We start from the raw sequence: 9,060 nt of genomic DNA, 5'->3' as shown, positions 1-9,060 counted from the left end.
AGCTGTCTAGTCATCTGTTACGCAGTATTGTGCTGTATCTATTTAAAGAAGAAGAAGAATTTGCCGTTATTTATTTTCTCTTGAATAAAAGTACTCGCGTGTCTGCACCAACGAACAATGATGAGATCCTTCTCCTCAGTAGTCATTGTCTCGTTATGCCCAGAGTTGTGATGAAACCAGTATATTGGGAGAGATGGTCTACATCACCGTTAATTGTTTGTGGCATGTGATATACTTGTACTGCTGAAAACAAAGGAACTAGCGGACTTCCCTTCAGTCAAAACACAGCATCGTTGTTCATGACGCTTGCGTGTAAGCTATAGACCTTAAGTTTTATTCCCTTTATTTCCCTTCATAGGAGAAAAATTTGGTCGGTCAAGTCATGTTTTCACTTAATGTTAGTTGTTATCATCATTAGTTCGGTAATCTGCATCTTTTAAGTCCGTAAGTTATCATTGTCCAGAGTGCACAACAAATTTTCTGCTCTTACTAAATGGAATAAAGACATTTAAATACATGTAGTTTAATGGTGATGATGATGATAATAATAATAAAGATGATAATCATCATAATGATAACAATGGAACCTTCAAATGCGTCGTTTCTGTCACACAGTGACACTCCTGGCGCAAAAAAAAAGAAAAAGAAAAAAAAAGTGAGACCTCTCTTTGATATAGTTTCATTTAGAAAAAGACACAACGAAAGAAATATTGAAAAACAATTTTGTGGTCTGTAATCTAAATTCCTTCACATAGTACATCTTGATATCAAAATTAAATTAGATGGAATTTAGATAAAAGTTACGACATTGACCGATCAGTATTTAATATTGTATACCGCTTATGAATTGTCGTCGTGTGCATGCCAGCAGTAAATATTTTGTATCGGTTTAGCGGAATGGATACATACATACATAAATACATACATACATAGGCCTACACATGCCGCCTTGGGCTGTGGTGACAATGTGGTTCTAGACCCTGTTCAACGTCTGTCGGAAATAAAGACTTTTAAAGCACAGGGTCAAGTCGAAACAGCCTCTGATGACGTCAGTTAAAACTGTGCAGCAAAACCTAACTGACCTTGAATAACATAGTAATTATAATATAATTCACATTATCGATATAAAATAAAATACCCTTCATGTAGGGAGGTGGAAGGTCTCTGCTCAAAGTTATGTGGATATATACTTCGAAGGCATGAAGATTTGTATGGGGGGACATGACGTCAACTTACCAAATTAAAAATGGATTTATCAGGTTTGTCACACTTCTAGAGGGTCACGTGACACGACTTACCCACCTCTACCAACTTTTAAAGAGAGAGAGAGAGAGAGAGAGAGAGATGTGGGAGTTGGTATTGGGAGAAAATGAAGATGCTAAGTACAGTGTAGTACTAATGTGCCAAAGCATTAGAAAATCGACACTGACTACCTGTCAGTTCGTTAAGATATGAAAAGCGGTTTTTAGTGCCATTTTCGGTATGTTTAATCTTATTCGTTTTTGTTACCGATGTAAATGTGCAGATTGTCACTTCTTCGACACCTTGACTATAGACTTAAGTAGATGACTAAAAATGTAGGAATGATGTGATGATGTGACTGTTTATAGTCAAACCATGGAGCTCCATGATCAAACTGAAAAATTCAACCTCACGAGAATCACTTTAATAGAGTCAAAAAGGGTTATATGCCTGTTCAATCCTGGTGAAAAGAAAATCGTATTTTCATCCGTCTGAAGTCAAATCACGTTGAGGTAGCTACATTGTAACAGATCCAGACTTTGTATGGATGGCTTTTGAAGAAAAGATAGATAAATGGGTGATTGGAGTCTAACCCAGTCATGCCAGTGCAAAAATTTACACACTGATAAATGCCTAACGAGGGGCACAAAAAAAAAATTCTTTTTCGAAATCCATATGAACTTTCTCACTGAATTGTCATTAAGTTGGTCCCAATGTTGTTTTATATAGCGTGACGGTGTAAGCAAATGTTTCGTATCGTTCAAAACTGATATTTCATTATTGTAACCAATGTGCTCAATGCCAATATTGATGTAATAAAACCTGATTGTCATGTCTTTTGAAATTCATCTCTCTCACACCTCCCTGGTCTGTCTAATTGACGATATCACATTGTTATTGTGTGGATGGTATACCGGCAGAGACTGAAAGTTTATTGCGAACATACGAATCGAACATGCGAGTCGCATGATGGTGAAGATGGTATCAACAGGTCTAAAATAAATCTTAAAGGCCCTGTTTACCTTTGGGAGCCGTGATATAAAGATATTCAAGATATCACATTTGATGCATATGTGAAGGTCTGTTTTATCACAAAACATCCTACCATATAAAACTTTCGCAATAAAGCCTAAAATATAAGGAGATATCAGTATTTTTCTCAATAAACCATAACTGTAGACGGTTTAGTCTGGAAACATTTGTAATATTGTTCACATTATTGTTTTATGTATTTGTATTTAACAATACTTACAGTTTACAGTGGCTATCCCTAACTCACATTTTAGAACTATTTTAAAGCACTAATGCTGGATTTTTGTTTTATCTGCAAACGGTAAATTATGCCTTTAAATGATTTGGTTTCTATCGGGGCATTCTTCACATCCGGGGCGTCACTGAGGGGCCTTCCATTATATGGTTACCATGGTTACAGTCTCTCTCATCGTGGCTTGTGACTCCGATATGGCAGTTTCCGGTAAACAACCAGGAAGGATCAAGTTCAAGCTGTTGAATTCTACTTACAGACAGTGTCGAAATGATCACTTGATACAAGGAGAAACGCACTGAATGGATGGAAATATATATTTAAGAAACTTTAGAAGACATTATTTTAAAAGGATTTCCTTTTGAATCTCGGTTCTCTGACCAACTTATCACACGTAGGACGTTTCATATGAGTTGGAAACCGTGAGTATAGCTTCAATTTATATTATACACTAAATAGTCTGAAATTTATAAACTTAGTCCCCCCCCCCCCCCCGACACACACAAAAGACACAACTTAGAAAAAAAAAACAGCAACCGAGAAACAAAATAAATCATGGGACAAGACAGGGGAGGCATCGCTGTGAGTAGGATAATTTTATCCTATCCGAGGAAAATATATAAAGACTATTGGCTCAAGATATTTACTAATCAAGGTAAAAGGTAAAAAATGACTTTAAATTATGATTAAAGGTGAATCATTGTTATGTTCAAGTTCGTTTCTGTTTTTACGTAACTGTAATATTAGTCAAATCCCTCAATTTCTCAAACAAATCAGGAGATGAGATGATAAAGTCAAAATTGTCTCGTTGTCTTGCAAAAAATGTCTTTACTAGATTTATACGAACATAACGGTTCTTTAGCTAAGACGTATATCAAGATGAGTGGCGGAAAACAGGCAGATTTTCAGATTGGGGTGAAGGAACATAATTCGTGTTGACTGAATCGGTGCAAGAACTCATGGAAAACTATGTCACACGTACAAATGCCCTACTTGAATATGTAAGGAATGAAAATTACATTTTTACCACTGACATTAATTTTTTCCAATGACAATTTCCTCCGACATTTAACACAAGACTTTTTTTCCCTGACATTTTTATTCCTGACATTTCCATAACTGATATTTTTACATCTGACAGTTTTTTTTTTTTTAAATTGATAGTTTTACCCCTGACATATTATTATTCCTTGACATTTTTATTCGTGACATCGTTTTCACCTCATATTTTTCCCTGACATTTTTACCTCGTTCCATCAAAATCATGGCGAGAGAAGGATATAAAAAAGCAGAGATGAAAATAAATGCGAAGAAAAAGGAGATGGATTAAAAAAAATCAAAAAATCAAAAATCAAAGTGCAGTCCGTGTACAGTTTCTATCATGTCTATAGAGAACTATCTCTGGATTGCAGACAACTTATCGATGTTTCCAGGTGTATCGACAAATCTGATCTTCGTGGCCCTTCATGCTTCCTGTTTAGTTATTTTTTATTATTATTCCTTTTTATTTTCACAGGGTAGCCCTTTTAGTAAAAAAAAAAAAGAAAGGAAGAAAGAAAAATGATAATACAGAGGGGGCCTGCATGAAAACAACACAAAATACATACAAAAATACAGTAAACAAAGATAGTAGGCCTATACATATTACTTACAAACTGAATACAAAATTAAGATTACTAATAGAAATAAAACATGTGTTTAATTTTGTGAAGGAAGTAAGTTTTAAAAAGAAATTGTTGTTGAAAGGTTGAAAGACGTGAAATGCTTCAAGAAAGTGGAAGTGTGTGAGTGATCAGCCACATTAATCATTCTTCATTTTCTCAGTGCATGGTTGCAGAGTAGCGCCAGGAAGCTCTTTACTAATACAGTGATGTTTGCTCATTATATATTCCTCCTTGTAAATGACAACATAGTCTCCAAAATATTTCCTTCAATGTGAACATGGTTATACAACCTAGCCATCAAAGTTCGAACGTTTTGAAAATTGAGCCACCTTAACTGTGCAATAGTGTCTGCGGCGAGAATCAACATCCAAGCTTGTATCATTTACGGTGATGTACAGACTTAGTTTGATGTAGAACACTTACCTCCAAACTAGAAGTATTAGCTTTGATTTTTTTTTTTTTTTTTTTTATAGCTCTGAAAGCAAATGTCTATTTGTCATAGTCAGGACGCGGTCAGACGTGAGGTAACATGTAACAGTACATGACATTGTACTAATCTTTGCGTAGGCACTGGTATAAGGGAGGGGGATCCAACTGGCTTTGCGAATAGATACATCCATTAACAAAATCCTGCGAAGCTATGAAAAGTATCTCAACCTGCATGGACTGGCAGACTCGATCATGGAATGCCCATAACACTTGGTTTAGGATTCAGATGTTAATCTTCTCAATGTCATTTTCTTCGAATTATTATCGGACATAATAATATGGTTGCTATAGGGGTAAAGGATTTCAGCTCGTCTCACTACGATCGCTATTCTGGAATATATCATATAGCTGTAATAAAATGTCGCGTGATTTAAACGAAACACATTGGACCTCTTGGCAAAAGGTTCTGCAAAATGTTTCCTGTAAAAAGACTGCAAACAATGTGTTATTCCTAGAAATCCTTCGCGTTTGTTTCGATAGCTGAATCATTATTGCCCCAGCTTATTTCGCTATTTTCCTTTCAGCCAGACACAACACCAATGACGGACAAAGTCAGACAAACAGACAGAGCTATGTATGTCACAAATGAAAGATAATCATAATTACAACAACTGAATCAATCAGCTTTGGTATGTGTTTACAATATGCACAGCTCCGTTACAAGTGTTTTAAACTTCATTAGAAGACACGCTCATATCCAAATTAAAGAGAGAAAAAAGAGGAAAACACACCAATTTATAGAAACCTTTTCGACGTAAAAGTACCACGGGTCACCAAACCTCCTCCACAAAATGACAAACGTATGATTAACGTCTCTAAATGTTACTCTGCCTACGTGCTCTATTAGAACGGCTGTACTCATATTAAAAGCTTGTTTTGACGATAGTGCTCAATTATTGCTCGAATCAAATTATCGCGGCCCTCTGAAATGTCACAGCAGACTAATTTTCATTTAAAGCATTCCAGATGAATGAAGGCAAAAACCAAGATTAATGAACATACAAATATCATATCTACTGCACACATGTACACGGGAATGGTATAAATTAGTGGCTTTATAAACAGTATGCATTGACATAGCCATGCAAACACAATGAACTGATTTCTATCAACCTTATTCCTGTTATGTTTAACCACGGTCATACTCGCTAGTTTGATGTACAAATATTAATTTTGTATGTAAATAATTGATGTCCATTCATTGCATTGAATAGAGACTATCATATTAAGCTCTCATTTGTAGATGTTTAATGAAAATGAAAATCAAGTTGTAACAAACTGATAGACATTTCATCAACACTTCAAATAAGTAAGAATAATAAAAGGAATTTCACTATTGATAACTTATATCTGTGTCGAGTATACACATTCTTATAGGAAATACAAGGAATTGGCTGAATGATAGACATCCACACGACAGAATAATCCGTGTATCTGTAGCATGACATGATTGTGGAGTTCCAGAAACTAACTACCTAGGTAACAGTGACAAGCGCGCATGTGGAAATTGTGTTTTTACATTGTTTATTTATGCTAAATTGCAAACTTCTTAAAGGGGATGGCTAGTAACTGATCAGTGGGAATCAGTGAGAATTCTGGGGATGATTGGCATGATGAGAGTACATCATGTATCTATTGTTGTGTGAAAATTATTTGCTTCAGAATGCTCTCATATTCACGTAATGTGCAGTTTAATGTTTCCAGGTTAGCATGCCTGTACAGTGACGGGGCGATCGTTAACGACTCGTTAAAGGGACTGTACAGTACTGGCTGAGGTGTGGATTCAGGTTTATAACATTCCTAAGTGAGATAATGAGAAATCTCTTATGAGATATGAAAGCTCATGTAATTTTAAGAAAGATTCAACGTTTATTTGATGGAAATTGGTTTCAAATTGCTGAGATATCCCAAAAAGTGATAATAATAAAAGGCGACAGGCCATGCCTTTTATCAGGATATCTTTGTTTCACCTTGTTTTTGGATATGTCAGTCATTTCATAACCAATTTTCATCAAAAGCTTTTGATGATACCCCTTAGAATTGCATGCTCTTTGACATCTCATAGAGTGGTTTCAGAATATCTCTGAATTCTCACCTCAACCAGAACTGTACAGTCCCTTTAACGTTCGCCCCGTCACTGTATACGTGGTATAGGCATAACCTGGAAACATCAAACTGCACATCACTTGAATATGAGACCATTCTGAAACAAATAATTTTCACACAACAATAGATACATAATGCTCTCTTAAATGAATCCCACAAGGATTAAAACAATCATCCCCCACTATTCCCACTGATTCCCACTGATCAGTTACTAGCCATCCCCTTTAATATAAGGCCATTAAATATGAGATTTTCCACTTTATATCTACAGTCTCTAATAAGTCTAGTAAGATCATTTTCGCAGAAATAATTTACGCTTATGCTTTCCACTTTTTGTTGTATGTACTGCTTCATTATAGAATAAAGGTAGACTTTTGCTTTTGGTTAAAACTTATCATGCTTGCCAGATTACAATGCATGAAGAATAAGTTTACCGCCATACCTTCAAGACGGAGGTTCCCACGCACAAAATATTCTCTAGGATAATCATAACTATAACATTGAGCTCTAGATTTTCATTTTTCGTATCATTAGCCTTGTGCAGAATCGGTATTGATGAAGTGATCTTCCGTTGTATACCACGACAAATTTGGTTTAGCATTGATGGCCTGCAGCCGTAATAAATCCTTGTCACCTTGATAGAGAGAGGCTCCAAGTTAAACGCTTTTTTCTCACAGAGTGAATAATTGATTGAGCTTTGGGAGACTTGTTTCCCCTTTCTGCTCGTTCGTTCAATCAGGGTGCGGGGGTACATTGACTCGCAAGCTGGGATGTTCGTCGTTATACTGCTTTATAGGACAAGTTCCAGTCATGTGAAAGCCTGTTGAATTTTTCCTTTTTCATATTCAGAAATTGATTGATTTATTTATTGAATTGCAAAGCATGGCAAACAACGTAGGAGAATTGAACAGATACAGTCAGACAGACAAAGAGACAGACAGACATACAGACAGACGGACAGACAGGAGCAGAAGGACTGAGGTAGAGTTGTTTTGGGTAGCAGGTGTATTGATGCACTATCAGGTCATGAAGCTACTAGAGAGAGCTCCATGATCAGCTTTTCGTCGTCGTTGTCGGTGCCGCCTGTGTATTCTTTTTGCCATTGCTGTTCTTGAAAATATAGGAAACTGCGAGACCGTCCTAACCTGACGTCAACACTGCCGTATTGTGATGGATCGTAAGGAGTTTTCGATCAATAATTAAAGCCCGCCCCCTTGAACCGTAACGGGAGATGCTTCTTGCTCGTATGACCTTTATCGCCACGCGATTGGATGTTGTATTCGTCAATTTTGCGCCTGAGGATCAGTTGTGAAATCACCTTATTCGGTATAATTGCATCATCTCTCATCTTTTTTTTTTTTTTTTTTTTTTGGGCAAAGGGACTGAAGGAGTGGGGAGGCGTGCTTTGTTTCTTTGAAACCTGAGACGCCTCTGTCTTTTCTTTAAGCCCAATACAAGTCAATACAATCCAACGCATTGGAAGTTTGCATAGCATAACAATAATCACAATGAACACTAATTTTGTCAACAAGATCAAGGGTATTTCTTCATATACGTATTTGCTGAATTAGTGCACTGATTGCTGTTTCATACATACCACTATTAATTGTTATCTAATTCATTTTTTTTTTTTTTTTGGTCTCCTGGTATTTTCCCCTGGCTGGTGACAACAAACTGAGTATGCCGAGTTATTTATGACATCATTACCTTTCGAGAGATAAGTTGTTTTTTTTTTTTTTGTGGAAAAGATATAACTTGTGAATGAAAGCAAGCTACAGGATGGGGAAGTAATAAAGGGGAGTAAAACTAGTACCAATGTCTCATTCATTTCATGTTTATCCAAAAGACTAATCTCCGAGCCCTCGGAGGATAGCGGCAACACATTCAAACATACTTACAAACAAACAAACAAACCTACAATTAAAAAAAAAATCCAAAGAACAGTTAGTATGACAGATATGACGAGTGGAGAGAGAGAGAGAAGAAAAAAAAGAAAGGGAGAAAAGATAGGATTAACCTCTAAGGAGTAAAATAATCATAATCATTACAGAGGAAATATAATTATGAATAGAGACTGATCTCAAACAGATCACTAAGAGCAGACGAATTGCACCATCCATGTCCTAGATAAACACGAAAGAGACAAAGACGTAAACGAAAACGAAAACAAAGAGGCTTTAATAAAAGATGGGACCCATCTTTTGTTAGGACCACTTTGTTTCACTTTGCTTTGGGGATATCTCAGCCATTTCAAAACTGATTTTCATCAAAATAAAATAGACTTTGAATTTGTCT

The sequence above is a fragment of the Diadema setosum genome, chromosome 17 (genome assembly GCF_964275005.1).
Source record: "Diadema setosum chromosome 17, eeDiaSeto1, whole genome shotgun sequence".
Classification (NCBI taxonomy): Eukaryota; Metazoa; Echinodermata; class Echinoidea; order Diadematoida; family Diadematidae; genus Diadema; species Diadema setosum.
This window is presented reverse-complemented; position numbering follows the sequence as displayed.